The sequence below is a fragment of the Coregonus lavaretus genome (assembly GCF_964263955.1).
Source record: "Coregonus lavaretus genome assembly, chromosome: 25".
In the NCBI taxonomy this organism is placed as follows: Eukaryota; Metazoa; Chordata; class Actinopteri; order Salmoniformes; family Salmonidae; genus Coregonus; species Coregonus lavaretus.
Window position 1 is genome coordinate 8440259 of NC_140012.1, and position 15401 is coordinate 8455659.

The window sequence follows — 15401 nt, forward strand, 5'->3', positions numbered from 1 at the left end:
GCTTTTTTATGGCGGTTTTGGAGCAGCGGCTTCTTCCTTGCTGAGTGGCATTTCAGGTTATGTCGATATAGGACTCGTTTTACTGTGGATATAGATACTTTTGTACCCGTTTCCTCCAGCATCTTCACAAGGTCCTTTGCTGTTGTTCTGGGATTTATTTGCACTTTTCGCACCAAAGTACGTTGATCTCTAGGAGACAGAATGTGTCTCCTTCCTGAGCGGTATGACGGCTGCGTGGTCCCATGGTGTTTATACTTGTATACTATTGTTTGTACAGATGAACGTGGTACCTTCAGGTGTTTGGAAATTGCTCCCAAGGATGAACCAGACTTGTGGAGGTCTACAATTTTGTTTCTGAGGTCTTGGCTGATTTCTTTTGATTTTCCCATTATGTCAAGCAAAGAGGCACTGCGTTTGAAGGTAGGCCTTGAAATACATCCACAGGTACACCTCCAATTGACTCAAATTATATCAATTTGCCCATCAGAAGCTTCTAAAGCCATGACATCATTTTCTGGAATTTTCCAAGCTGTTTAAAGGCACAGCCAACTTAGTGTATGTAAACATCTGACCCACTGGAATTGTGATACAGTGTATTATAAGTGAAATAATCTGTCTGTAAACAATTGTTGGAAAAATTACTTGTATCATGCACAAAGTAGATGTCCTAACCGACTTGCCAAAACTATAGTTTGTTAACAAGAAATGTGTGGAGTGGTTGAAAAACAAGTTTTAATGACTCCAACCTAAGTGTATGTAAACTTCCGACTTCAACTGTATGTATATATATATATATATATATATATATATGCGAGAAAATATGGGGGATTGGAAGTGATGTAGACAATTATATTGATGTAAGTTACAATCTATCTGCACTATTAAGGGAGTAGGGTGTCTGTGTGGATGGGCTTGCGGATACGGATGATATCCAGGCCAGGCTGGTTGGTCAGTTTGGTTATCAGCTCTACGATCTGTTGAGACGTCTTGCTTATGATGGCCTCTTCCTTCACATTGCCGTTTACTGCAGGAAAACACAAGGCACGATTCCTCAAGATGTGGGATGTTTCGATAAAACATGATCTGCATAACATGAATATCCAAAGTGCAAGAACCACAAAGGATGTAAATGAATCACAAATTCTACACTATGGGATTGGTCTGCACTCCTGAATCACAATCACTGACAGAGTACCTGTTGAGCAACATCTTGGTTCTAACACCAGCTAACGGAATGTTTGTTTAACGCATCAACACAAATATGATGAGCTCATTACTGTAGCAGTGCATTCTGATATGGGTAGAACCAGATTTAATACAGTGACCTGAACTTGAGCAACACATTTCTCCATTCAAAATATCATGCAATCCACACTTACAATATTCTGCAACTATCGTAGGAATCCTGCAGAACTGAGAAGACACGTAGACTACGGTTCCAGGATTATTTTTGGCAAAATCCACCACTCCTTCTTCGATGAACTCCCTAAGAAAGTATTTGTTGATGAATCATCAGTTGCTGCGTTGCAGGGGGTGTCATAGTCTGTCTATTCACCATTAGTAAGTTATTTAACGTTATTTTAATGAATCAAACACATTACAGTGGCTACTACCTAGATAATAACCACATTGGCTTTGCTAGCTTTATGAGACTTACCTGGCCCCCAGAGAGCTCTATCCATTCTTGGAGAAGATGAGGGAGATGCGCTTCAGTTGACAGACATACCGACCCACCCCGTTTTGCAGAACACTTTGTAGGAAGCGACTCGGGGTGCATCTAGTTGTAATTTTGCAATATAGATAAATACTTTAAGTGGACATCTATAGACATTTCCATTTTTACTGTTTAATTTCAATGGACTGGCTGGCTAAAGGACGATTTGACGGGCATGTGAAGAATACGCAGTCCGTCAATAAAAAATTCCGGGCAGAAACACGTATACAGGAATCAATATATTTAGAGTTGATTTATACATTCAATCATGTTATGATGAATTTGAGATGGATTTTTGATGAAAATATTATCAAATATGTATATAAATAGATTAATCGTTCTAAAAATTACAACAAAAGTGCTATCTTTATATATATTGTGTACGCGATAAGGTACTTGTTTGATAGCTATGTTTCACACGGACGTATTTTTATAACGCACCAAAAGTCTGCATGCAAGAAAAAATGCCGAAGAAATGTAAGAAAAGGTTGGTTAGTTATCATAAAACTTGTGCGATTTTTGTTTAGTTTGAATGCATGTATGCGGGAATGCATATCACTTTGAGGTTATAGCTATCTCATCCTAGCTAGCTAGTTAACGTTATAGGTGGTGGGACGTGGTTGGATCTGCTTTAGTTTTTCGAGATGATCGAGCTCTGTCGAGGGAGTTTTTTTTAAACATATTGTGTATATTTATTTATTCTTAACACATTTTAATTTTTGGCTATTTCAATTTTTGCACATTTGTCCAAAATACATACTTTTATATTCGCTAGCTGGACAGGCAAATGCCACCTAGTACTAATCTGTAAACCAATCAAAATCTGTGTGCTATCATGCTACCAGCCCTGCTGATCACGCCTGCCAATCACGTATTTAAGGTAGTCAAGTGTTCAACTGCAGCCCGCAATTCGGACGTTCCTGCATGTGGGACACCCCCTCTCGAGCATCCCATTGGTTCCTGCATGAACGCCCCCCCTCGAGCACCCAATTCCTGCACGAACGCGCCCATGTTGCTAAATGCATAATAGCAAAGTGAAGCAGCATATTGGTGTTGAGAACAATGCCTGAGGCAGCAGCAGAATGAGGAGATGAGAAAGCCCTTGCCTTATTGTCTTAAGAAAAGTGTGGAGAGGAAACCCCAACTTAATTAGGTCTATAATCAATAGCCTAACTGTTAAATGTGCCTGGCTTTATAAATCATCAATATATATATATATATATATATATCTACAGAAATAAGACAGATCCTGCTTCTGTTGCCTGTTTGAATGTTTGTTCAATAGCCTACTGATTCCGTGAGCACGAAGCCTCACGCAAACACAACAAGTCGGATAAACAATTTCACAAATTCAGCTGTTTTTAATATTTGCTATGCTGTAATAAAGGCTTTACACTTTTTTTTTCGTTAGAACAGTCTCTCTGGTATTATTTATAATTAATTTAGTGTTGTTTACACTGTTCCGAATTGTCTGAAAATTTTAATTTATAGTAATAATAAACCTCCTTTTTCTTGATAACCTTTATTGTTATTATTACTATTATTATTATGATTATCATTAGTAGACTTAGTATAGCAGCCTTGTATAACCACAATCGATCGAGCTGTAGGCCTAAGAGCGCATCCTGCTTAGTCTTAATACGTAACTATACTTACCTATATTTCAATACTTATATAGGCTACTGTATCAATCATTCATTCAAACATGTCACACAGCATACGAGTCATTAATGATTTGAAATGCAATAAAGCATTTTAGTTTCAAAATAAAATAACAAAGCGACTCTTGAATAATTAGCGTAAACAAGAAATAAACCGTTCCATTTCGGAAATTAATTAATGAATGCGACTGTTTTTAGTCTTTGCCGTAATAAAGGCTTAACAAAAGAAACGTTAGAACGGACTCTCTGGTAGTCTTAGAATTTATTTAGTGTTGTTTACATTGTTCCAAACGGTCAATATTTTTGTATTGTAATCTAACATCAGCTGTTTGGCACACATAATATTCACTCAGCGCTTAATCTTTACCTTATTTTTCTTGATCTCTAGTATTTTCCACAACTAGTCAAATGTATCTATCTGACTTCCCCTTTACCTCCTGAGCAACCAGTAAACATTCTCCCGTTTTGAGTTTATTTGTCACGTGCTCTGCATCCATTTTGTTGTTACGGTGTTCAGAGTTTGTTATAACCAATTTATTGATGCAATTATGATTTGCTATAGGTCAGGCCCTATTGGTCACGTGCATCCGATTTCGGTAACAGAACCTTTCGGTCAGAAAAGGCTGTAATTATGTTGCAGCTTCAGCAACACAGACAGCGCGATAAACACTGATGATGTTCTGTGGTGGTCGCTGCAGCAGGGAGGAGAGAGAGACAACGGGTGCAAGTCACACAGTCATAGCAAGTCTGAGCCGGCCCAGCACAATCAAATCACTTGCGATCAGACTCCCTCTAGTCATTTGTGTGTCTTAATTATCAGACTTGCTCAGTGCATGTGGTTAATTTGATTAAAACACATAGGATGTGTCTATATATGGAAAAATACAAGTTAAAATCAAAATAACAGACAACTCTTGGTCGACCGATATTTTTTTTTTGTCGGGGACAGCCCTAGCATTACTTTACTGGAGCGCCCCCTTGTCCTGCCTGTCCTAGCTTAAAAATGGACCAATAGAAGTATAAAGAGAGGTTCCTGCAGATGCAGGAATGCCCACATGCAGGAAAGCCCTGAATTGCAGGCCACAATTGCACCCTTTTCAAGGTAGTAGACAGCTGGTGACATCTCGAGAGAGAGATCTCCTTCTGCTATCAGGTAAAGTATTTTTTATGTACACTACATTACCAAAAGTATGTGGACACCAGTTCGTCAAACATCTCATTCCAAAATCACGGGCATTAATATGGTGTTGGTCCACCCCTTTCCTGCTATAACAGCCTCCACTCTTCTAGGAAGGCTTTCCACTAGATGTTGGAACATTGCTGTGGGGACTTGCTTCCATTCAGCCACGAGTATTAGTGAGGTCAGGCACTGATGTTGGGCGATTAGGCCTGGCTCGCAGTCGGCATTCCAATTCATCCCAAAGGTGTTGGATGCGGTTGAGGTCAGGGCTCTGTTCAGGACAGTCAAGTTCTTCCACACCGATCTCGACAAACCATTTCTGTATAGACCTTGCTTTGTGCACGGGGGCATTGTCATGTTGAAACAGGAAAGGGCCTTCCCCAAACGGTTGCCACAAAGTTGGAAGCACAGAATCGTCTGGAATGTCATTGTATGCTGTAGCGTTAAGATTTCCCTTCACTGGAACTAAAGGGGCCTAGCTCGAACCATGAAAAACAGCCCCAGACCATTATTCCTCCTACACCAAACTGTACAGGTGGCACTATGCATTGGGGCAGGTAGCGTTCTCCTGGCATCCGTCAAACACTGATTCGTCCGTAGGACTGCCAGAGAACGCGTTTCCACTGCTCCAGAGTCCAATGGCGGCAAGCTTTACAACACTCCAGCCGACGCTTGGCGTTGCGCATTGTGATCTTAGGTTTGTGTGCGGCTGGTCGGCCATGGAATCCCATTTTATTAAGCTCTCGACAAACAGTTATTGTGCTGACGTTGCTTCCAGAGGCAGTTTGGAAGTCGGTAGTGAGTTTTGCAACCGAGGACAGACAATTTTTATGCGCTTCAGCACTCGGCAGTCCCGTTCTGTGAGCTTGTGTGGCCTACCACTTCGCGGCTGAGCCGTTGTTGCTCCTAAACGTTTCCACTTCACAATAACAGCACTTACAGTTGACCGGGGCAGCTCTAGCAGGGAGAAATCTTACGAAGTGACTTATTGGAAAGGTGCATCCTATGACAGTGCCACGTTGAAAGTCACTGAGCTCTTTAGTAAGGCCATTCTACTGCCAATGTTTGTCTATGGAGATTGCATGTCTGTGTGCTTGATTTGATACACCTGACATGCACATTGACATTTGGTCATGTTGTTCTACACTGAAGTATATAGGTAGCTATGGAAGAATATGCTTCAAATGGGGGGTTGATTTTTTACCTGAGACTAGACTGAGTGAGAATATTGCTTCGCTGTGGAAGTCAAAACAGAAGTAAAACTAAGCAAATGATCCGCCTGCTCCCAGGCTATGTTGATTGTGCCTCTAACTAACTTTACCATACCTCTCATATTTTCTTTCCCCTCCAGGAACCATGGGCAGTGGCAAGACCACACACACTGTCACCAATGTATTTTTAACCATTGTGTGTTGGTACTAGTAACCTTTGAACCCTTGTCTACCACCAGCCAGGAGGTGGACAACGAGAAGACGCTGGTGACGTGCCCCGGCCGGAGGTCCCTCCAGGTGGGCAAGAACCGCTTCGACGGAGATGTGGGCATCTTTCCCCTGGAGTTTAGCAAGGCCTCGCTTACCTTCTGCACCCCCGGTAAAGGGCAAGCACAAGTTGAGAAAGGTCAAAGGTGACAAGGGGGAGGGGTCGGAGAACAAGGAGACTTTAGGAGAGACTCTAAAGAAGGAGGAGACAACGGTAAAGAAGGAGAAACTAGTGAAGTTGGAGAGGCCACCCAAAGCTACCAAAACGCTCAGAGCTGTTAAGAGTCCTGCAACAGGGAAGGGCACAACAGAGGGAGGGGAAGGAATAGCCATAGAGGGAAGACTTCACTCATTGATCTAAGCAAAGAACAGGATCTCGGTGTATGGTATTATATAATATAATGCATTATGTTATGATTTGATATGACAGAAAAAGGTATTTGGGTCTCTGTTTATTGTACATTTAGTATGATATAATATCATGAAAAAAATGTATTGCTTAATATTGATGATTTGTCACCTGATTGGAGAACGTGTTTGCTTTTGTGACTGAAAGGTGGGATGAAAGCTGTTATCTAAAGGAGAAAAGAGCTATGTAAAATAAGGTTAGTATGAAATGGATGTTGGCAATGAATGACCATTGAAATGTGGTATTGGCACTTAAAGTAATAGTTGAAAGACAATTGACTCACCGAAATGAACACAAATATAGTGCTGCTGCTTGTTTGCCTCATTTAAACATGAAGCGCTTTTGTCAAACATGTCTGCATCTCCAATACTGATCACAAAGGTGTTTGTAATTCATCAAAATAGTTTATTCTCTGAGTTTCCATACATAATCATGCGTGACTTGTGTACAGGAGGCCTATGTAGCTAACCTACAGCTGAGTATTAAGGTATATTGTATGTATGGATGGGCCATTTCTGTGCTTTTCTTATAGCTTTCAGTGTGGACAATGTTTAGCGTCTTTATCCTGGGGTCCTTTAAGGAGTGAATGTTTTATTTGTTAATACTTTTTTGTATTCCTGTAGTGAGTCAGTATGGCTTTAATCATTGACAAGGGAGGTGCTCAAATTACCCTCTTTACCTGGGTGTCCTGAGGTGGTAAATGATGTTGAGGCTTCAGACTGGTGCTCATACTTGACTCTGATTGGCCAATGAAACGTCACAGGTGTCAGATGACCTTGTTTATATATTATTTCGTAGAGAAACTCAACTACTGTATGCATTACATAACAAGCATTGTGCAACTACAATAGCTCCACTGGAGGAATATGTAAAACCAGTGTCAGCTCCAAGTGTCAGGATGAAAATAAGCAGGTGGGTGCCCCCTACTGGAACATTGTTTGACACCTCTGATATACTGTGTTCCAATGTAATAACTTCATGACATTTTCAACAGACCTCTACACAGACCATATGTTTCTACGTTAGATACTATCACAAGGACACTACATTTTTTATTTTAACGTGCATACCCTGTCAGGGATTTTCATGATATTCAGATTTATGTGGGATATCGGGGTTCGTCTCTGTGTTGCATATTGTTCTAACCTCCTCTTCCCTCAGGACTGAATAGATAAGACTGTGGAGTCTGTCAGATCCACTATGGTTTTTCCCTACACAGACCAGTCCTGGGAAACTCCTGGCAAGACACTGGCCTGGTAGTCCTAGCCTGTAGTCCCCCTAAGCTCTCTGGGTAGCTGCTGGAACTAAAATATTGTTCTAAGCACAGCGAACCAACCATCCCCCTAAAATGTTATTGTATTCTTGTATTCTAGCCAGGGAGTTGTATGCAGTACTTGGCTTAAGAAGGAGGGGAAACGAACAGGATATCATCCACTCAATGCAAAACACAAGGCATGGAGATGGGAGCGATTTTAGTGTGTGAAACACAGCTTTGCTGAGACTGCAGGGGAGACAGTTTCCGGGCAGATGCGGTGCTAGGTTTTTCATTCGATAATTTCCCCCCTGAGGATTTTCATGTGAATGCTTAACTGCTGTGGACGTAGGCTACAGTATCAGAACATTCCATAATGATTCCAGGCTGTGGGGTTCTGGTTCCGTAAGTCTGGGTGTCTTCCTGACGGTGTGGGCGTGGGACATTGGCATTATAAGTTGTCACGCTCTGGCTCCGGGACTTTGTATGTTGAGCCAGGGTGTGTTCGTTTCGTGGTGTTCTGTTTGGTTGGGTTGTTCTATGTGGTTGTATTTCTTTGTTTGAATGAGTGACTCCCAATCAGAGGTAACGAGTGTCAGCTGTTGGCTCGTTGTCTCTGATTGGGAGCCATATTTAAACTGTCTGTTTTCACCTTGGGGTTGTGGGTTTTTGTTCCGTGTTCAGTCAGTGTTACTGTGGACTTCACGATCGTGTTTTGTTTTGTACCTGTGCTTTAACTAATTAAAGTCATGTTCGTTTCACACGCTGCGCCTTGGTCTACTCCTTACCCAGACGATCGTGACAGAAAAACCCACCATACAAAGACCAAGCAGCGTGTCCAGGAACACACGCAGGAGGTGACGCTGGTGGATGTCCTCCTCTCTTGGGGGCAGATTACCGAGGAGGAGGCCGTCCGGTACCGGAAGGCGATGAAGGGGGAGACCCAGGCAGGAGTGGAGAAGCGGCGTCAACCGGGCCGTGGTCGGAGAGGCGAGAGGCACCCCCAATAATTTTTTAGGGGGGGCACACGGCATGGGCGACTGGGCAGCAGGAGGCTGCCACAGGGCGGATTGGGAGATTAAGAGAGGAGGCCACCGGCTTTTGGGGGCCAGAAGGCAGGTTGGCGGAGCCTGGATGGAGAGCAGAGCCAACTCCCCGTACTCAGGCATGGCAGCATGAGACTGGGCAGGTTCCGCGGTATGCGGAGATGCGCACTGTGCCGCGAGTGGTCCGGCATAGTCCGGTACGTCCTGTGCGAGCACCCCGCACGTGTTGTGCGAAGGTGGGCATGCAGCCAGGACGGAGTGTGCCGGCTCAGCGCTCGCGGCCTCCAGTGCCTCTCCTCGGTCCCGGATATCCTGCGCCAGTGTCACGTGCTGTTATGCCAGTACGGGTACACAGCCCTGTACGTCCTGTGCTGATGCCTCACACAGAGTGTGTGAAGGTAGGCATTCAGCCAGGACGGGTTGTGGCAGCTCTTCACTCCAGGTCTCCTATCCGTCTCCATAGCCCAGTCCGGCCTGTTCCTGCTCCACGCACGAAGCCTACGGTGTGCGTCGCCAGCCCTACCCGGCCTGTTCCTGCTCCACGCACCAAGCCTACGGGATGCGTCGTCAGCCCGGCCCGGCCTGTCCCTGCTCCACGCACCAAACCTACGGTGTGCGTCGTCAGCCCGGCCCGGCCTGTCCCTGCTCCACGCACCAAACCTACGGTGTGCGTCGCCAGCCCTGCCCGGCCTGTTCCTGCTCCACGCACCAAACCTACGGTGTGCGTCGCCAGCCCAGCCCGGCCTGTTCCTGCTCCATGCACGAAGCCTACGGTGTGCGTCGCCAGCCCAGCCCGGCCTGTTCCTGCTCCACGCACCAAGCCTACGGGGTGCGTCGTCAGCCCGGCCCGGCCTGTCCCTGCTCCTCGCACCAAACCTACGGTGTGCGTCGCCAGCCCTGCCCGGCCTATTCCTGCTCCACGCACTAAGCCTACGGTGTGCGTCGCCAGCCCAGCCCGGCCTGTTCCTGCTCCACGCACCAAGCCTACGGGGTGCGTCGTCGGCCTGGTCCAGCTCGTTCCTGCTACTCGCACCAAGCCAAGGGTGCGAGTCGTCAGCCTGATCCAGCCCATTCCTGCTACTTGCACCAAGCCAAGGATGCGAGTCGTCAGCCTGGTGAGGTCCGTTCCGGCTCCACGCACCAAGCCAAGGATGCGTATCGTCAGCCAGGTCCGGTCCGTTCCTGCCTCACGCGCCAAGCCAGGGGTGCGCGTCGTCAGTCCGGTGCCTGGTCAGGTCAGCTACTCCACTACGGAGTTTGAGCAATCCGCTCCGTCTATGTCCGGTCCAGATCCAGCCAGCGGGGTCAGACCGGACCGGGGGCGCTACGGGGGGATTATGGAGGGGTGGTGGTCAAAGCCGGAGCCGGAGCCGCCTCCGAGGAGGAATGCCCACCCAGCCCTCCCCTGTTTGAGGTGTTTAGACGCGGTCGCAGTCCGCGCCTTTAGGGGGGGGTACTGTCACGCTCTGGCTCCGGGACTTTGTATGTTGAGCCAGGGTGTGTTCGTTTCGTGGTGTTCTGTTTGGTTGGGTTGTTCTATGTGGTTGTATTTCTTTGTTTGAATGAGTGACTCCCAATCAGAGGTAACGAGTGTCAGCTGTTGGCTCGTTGTCTCTGATTGGGAGCCATATTTAAACTGTCTGTTTTCACCTTGGGGTTGTGGGTTTTTGTTCCGTGTTCAGTCAGTGTTACTGTGGACTTCACGATCGTGTTTTGTTTTGTACCTGTGCTTTAACTAATTAAAGTCATGTTTGTTTCACACGCTGTGCCTTGGTCTACTCCTTACCCAGACGATCGTGACATAAGTGTTGGTTGAAAGAGGCCCTTTGTTCTCTCTGGGCGTTCCTGGATGGGGATGGCGGCTCCATCACTTGCTCCAAGGGGTAGGAAACATACACAAACTCAACTGAATGCATATGACGTCACCTACACATGCTTGTACGCACGCATGCAAGCACATCGCATGCTCGCAAACACACACTGAGGCATTGCGAAAGACAACATTTGTGATAATCATACATTCATGAAACCCTGAATGGTGTTGGCAGCTGTTTACATCATATTTTATTTCAGGTAACAGTGACATAGCGTTTCAACAACTATGTTTACCCACACAAGATCACATGGAATAAAAACCTGCTGTTGAATGGATTGAGTACATAGGAAACAATAAGCAGTGAATAAGAGGACTGTCTTGAAAGAGGCAGATTGATCAAATATTGACATCCCCAGTTCCTAGAAGTCCTGAAGCTTATTCTTTTGTTTTATGGTTTGTTTGCTCTGATCTGAGTTCTGTGCCCATTCAAATGGCTGACATCTGGAGAAGGAGAGGAGGATGGAACAACTTCAGATCAGCAACTTAATTATGGAGGAGGCAAAGCATGATATCTGTGAAACCAAAGGAATTTCACCTAATCAAACTCAAGTGTCTGACGGTTTCAGAATATAAGGGAAATTGGCTATAGCTCAATCTAATCACGCAGATTTAAAGGGTTATCTTCAGAGAGCTTATACTCAGAAGTTATGTAAATGTACTATACACTTAGTCTTACACAAGCATGGAGCCATACAGATATGGCAGGAATCTCAACAATCTCGTTTCCCCTATGGAAGCCTCTGCTGCTCTTTTCTGATACTAAGGTTGGTGGGGATGGATATGCATAGTTCTTCGGTCCATTAACTTCCCTTCATTTTGACATCAAGGCAACTATGTCGACAAAGCTGGAGGTAATTTCAGGAGCCTAAATCACAGTCAATCAGCAACAAGGCTTTGGCATCAGAGAGCTCTTGTACTTTGTGAGGAGGCCAACTATTGGACAACCCCAGACCTTTTCTTCCTGATACAAGGACATATCAAGAAGACACTATTGCAAAATATGTGCTTCCTGTTCAGCATTGATCGTGAAATAATCTTCTGGAAGCAATATTTTATTGGAGGAAAACTCTCCAAAAACATACAAGGATTTCTTCTGAAGCAGACACTGTAGCTGTTCTTGCTCTTTATAGTTTTTTTGTGGAGGAGCCTTTTGGAAGTTGGCCTTTGGGGGAATTAAGTGTTTTCTGTCTTAGTCTTTGATGCCTTTCTTTGAGTTCCTTCCTTCATTACATCTGGAGCTTCTCTCTCTCTCATGCTCCTTTCTTCTTCATATTGACATGAATATTTAAATTACATAACCTGGTTTCTGCTTAACACTTCAGTGAACTCAAATGGCTTTGTTTTTGTTCTGTGCTTCCTTCTTTACAATATAAACATTTTTTTTGTATAATTGCAATGATCTATTTCTCTGTGTACTTCATGCTTAGTATATCATGCAGGACATGTCTATGACTAAACTCCCTCATAGCCACACTACAGGTGCTCCAGATGAGGATATGTGTGCTCTATGTATTAATAACCATATGCAGATCCTCCCTCTGTGCTCCCTGTCAGTTCCTGACCATAGGAAGGCTCAAGTTTCTGCTCATTATGTCAACTTGACATTCCTACATGTTCACTGGCTGTGTGTGTGAGATGTAGATAAAATTGCAAATTGTTGCTTTTGCAGAAAAATTATACTGATTGAGGTGTATTCCACACAGGTCTTACAGGCTCACAATATAGGTTGATCAAACATCAACAGCCAACGACTTTAAAAGCTTGATTTCCAAATTCCTATGTGTCTTTGACAAGATTCAAACACAGTAAACTTGCAGGTCTAAGCTGTAAGGACCTTGATGTGTTACACAGGACTGGACCTGAGTGAAAGCAGTGTGACATGAGCTGGATCCCTCTGAGGATGCCTGTCCTGGTGTGTTATCTCTGTCTCTAGCTGTTGTTGGAGACAGAAAGGTAATCTGACGCATGATGCTTACGTCTGCCTGCACCAACCCTTCCTTCGGTCATCTTCAATTGCAGTTAAACTTCACATCATGGTAAAGACAGCCTCCCTTCCAAAAGCTAATTGCCCATGTAGATCCCAGACCTTGACCTACAGTTTCTTAAACTCTGTAAAGTGTGCACGCAGTTCGCCAAGGCCTCACATGCTTTGCTATCACATGTTATCAGGGCTGCAGCTTCGCTCTGATATTCACTGACACCACTGCTGTCTCACTCTTACACACTGTGCTCGACCACCTGCATTTCGCCTTTGAACGCGACAGGAGGCCTTTTTGGAGAGCGCAAGTCAAGCGAGCCCAGGCCCGGTCTTAAGTAATGTGCTTTGAGACCCAGAGAGACCGGAAGGCTTAATGTGTGCACCATCAGGGTGGATGTGGATGCAATATAATCCAGAGCCCTGTAGGAGAGTGAGAGGAAAAGGGGGATTTCATGGTAAAGGTGCTGGCGGTGGGCTGATAATAGATGGATAATTAAATGCAGCGGTCGGACCATTAGAGGCTTAGGTGTTGGGGGGTGGAAAGATTGAGGGTAAAATAATCAGAGAGGGGAAATAAGGAGTCTGAAAGCTGTGGAGTGGCGCTTTTAGAAGGGGCCATCTAACTCTGTGCGGAAGACACGTAAAAAAAAACCTGCTGGAGTGAGGGCCTCGTACTACTAATGAGGGGGTGTTCAAGATTTGAATCCCACTACATGCTGAATGAGTTGCCAGGCCTCTGACACCTCACACCAGACGGCTTCACAGACAGAGGGAGAGTGCTGTGCTCAGCCAAGCAGGAGTAGCTAATACTCCAGGGCCTCCAACCGAGAGAAAAAAGCCAATCGAATTCACTCTCAAATTAGGCACCTTCAGGCACCTTCAAAGTGGGCCCCAGTAAGACTAATCCACTTTTACTAAAATGCATGCACTGTCTGTCTACACCACCATGAAAGTCGATGTGCAGCATACTGTACCAGAACCAATGATCTCTCGGCACAGCAGTTAATTGCAGCATTATAGGCATAAGCCATGTCCCATAAGCAGATTAACTAACTGTGCAGTGTTCCCCAATGGTCCCCATAAATATACCCACGAAATATGCCAACCCGTATATTATGTATGCGTGATGGTAATTTTTCAATATTTTAGTCCATGCTTCATGAAGTGATGACTTTGTAGAATGACTTGGTAAGGTAGAGCGATGTACTGTAGATAGTGGTATGCATGGTGTTTACTGTGAATCAAAGGTGGTGATTTATCTTTTTGGTTTGAAGTATTTTGTCATTCTGTATTGGATATCATCAAGTCATTTTATCTGAAATAGAGTACAAAACTGAAACATTACATTAGAAAGTAAGTGCACCATTCACTAGATAACAACGCAATTCCTCTGGCCCTCTGATTGGCTACACAGGATAGTTTGCTTGGTCGGAGCACCTTTGGCTCCAAGCCGGTCAAGTCTCCAGCTCCAGGCAGTAATCACAAGACTGATGCCTGTAGAATTACAACAGATAACAACCAGGGAGACGGAATGGAACCAGACAAAAAAAGTATGCTCATATTGAATGGCACATTCTGACCGCCCAATGACTTTGAAAATTTCACTTGCTATCCCCATTTCCCAGTTGTTGTCCCAATTGTACATTAGCAAATACCGAATGAAACATTTGAGTTCTTCTACACTTTATTGATTAAAACGCAGGATAATGGGTAATGACATAACTGATAGCTTGTTATTACTCCATGGAAAACAGTTGGAAAAGTAATTTATAATGAACTTATTCGTATTAGGAACAAGATCCATGCCATATGCCCTTCTTACCTCTAAAATTAATTCTAGACTATAACCACCATAATGACAACAATTTATCAAAAGTGTTGCTAAGGTTACTCACAGTTTACGAAACAGCTTTCCTTCAAATTTCTCTTTTCATAACATGATGGCAAAAATAAACAGACATGCCAATTTCTGTAATGTCACAGTCACATACTGATTAACATTTGTATTATTTTGGTACAGGGCATTCACAAATTAAAATGTACATTATTTTCTTTAGGAATGTAGTGAAGTAAAAGTTTTCAAAAATATCTATAGTAAAGTAAAGTACAGATACACCAAAAAACGACTTAAGTAGCACTGAATGGAACCCACAACACATGCTCTAACCAACTACGCCATTGGAACCACATGAGCGTTACACACTAGGATGGATCACTAGGGCTGTGACCTACATGGCCAGACAAAAGAGGGTGTTAAGCTGGTAGAAGAGTAGATCACATGATAGGTGATTTTGTTCTGTCCTGAGTTCCTAGCATTGTGTCAGAGTGGCTGAGCAAGGTAGAAAAGGCAGGTAGGCGTTGGGTTCAGGTGTCAGGAGGTCAGCAGAGAAACGATTGAATGCATTGAGGGGAAAGGAAAGGTCACGATGGAACCTTGTCCCAGATCTGTTTGTGCTGTATAGCCAATTCCTATGGTCGTTGTCATGGCATGTTAGGTTTTATAAATTATTATAAAAAATTCTTACCACCAACAGAATGTTATGTATATGGGGTATACAACCATCTCATATATGGCACATGGAAATAATAAGAGGGTGGTTTACGGAGATAGGTGGGATGGTTATGTGGTCCTCTGTAGCTCAGCTGGTAGAGCACGGCGCTTGTAACGCCAAGGTAGTGGGTTCGATCCCCGGGACCACCCATACACAAAAATGTATGCACGCATGACTGTAAGTTGCTTTGGATAAAAGCGTCTGCTAAATGGCATATTATATTATTATTATTATGGGATGGAATAGTTATGACTG

General features: G+C 44.3%; 1 long non-coding RNA gene across 1 annotated transcript; it reads right to left on the reverse strand.

Moving 5' to 3' along the window:
* Positions 1-847: 847 nt before the first annotated feature.
* LOC311101119 lies at positions 848-1872 on the reverse strand. The gene is made up of 3 exons (XR_014609881.1): positions 1658-1872; positions 1380-1486; positions 848-1024 (listed from the first exon to the last, which is right to left on the reverse strand). It is a non-coding gene; the product is annotated as an uncharacterized lncRNA (long non-coding RNA).
* Positions 1873-15401: the final 13529 nt, after the last annotated feature.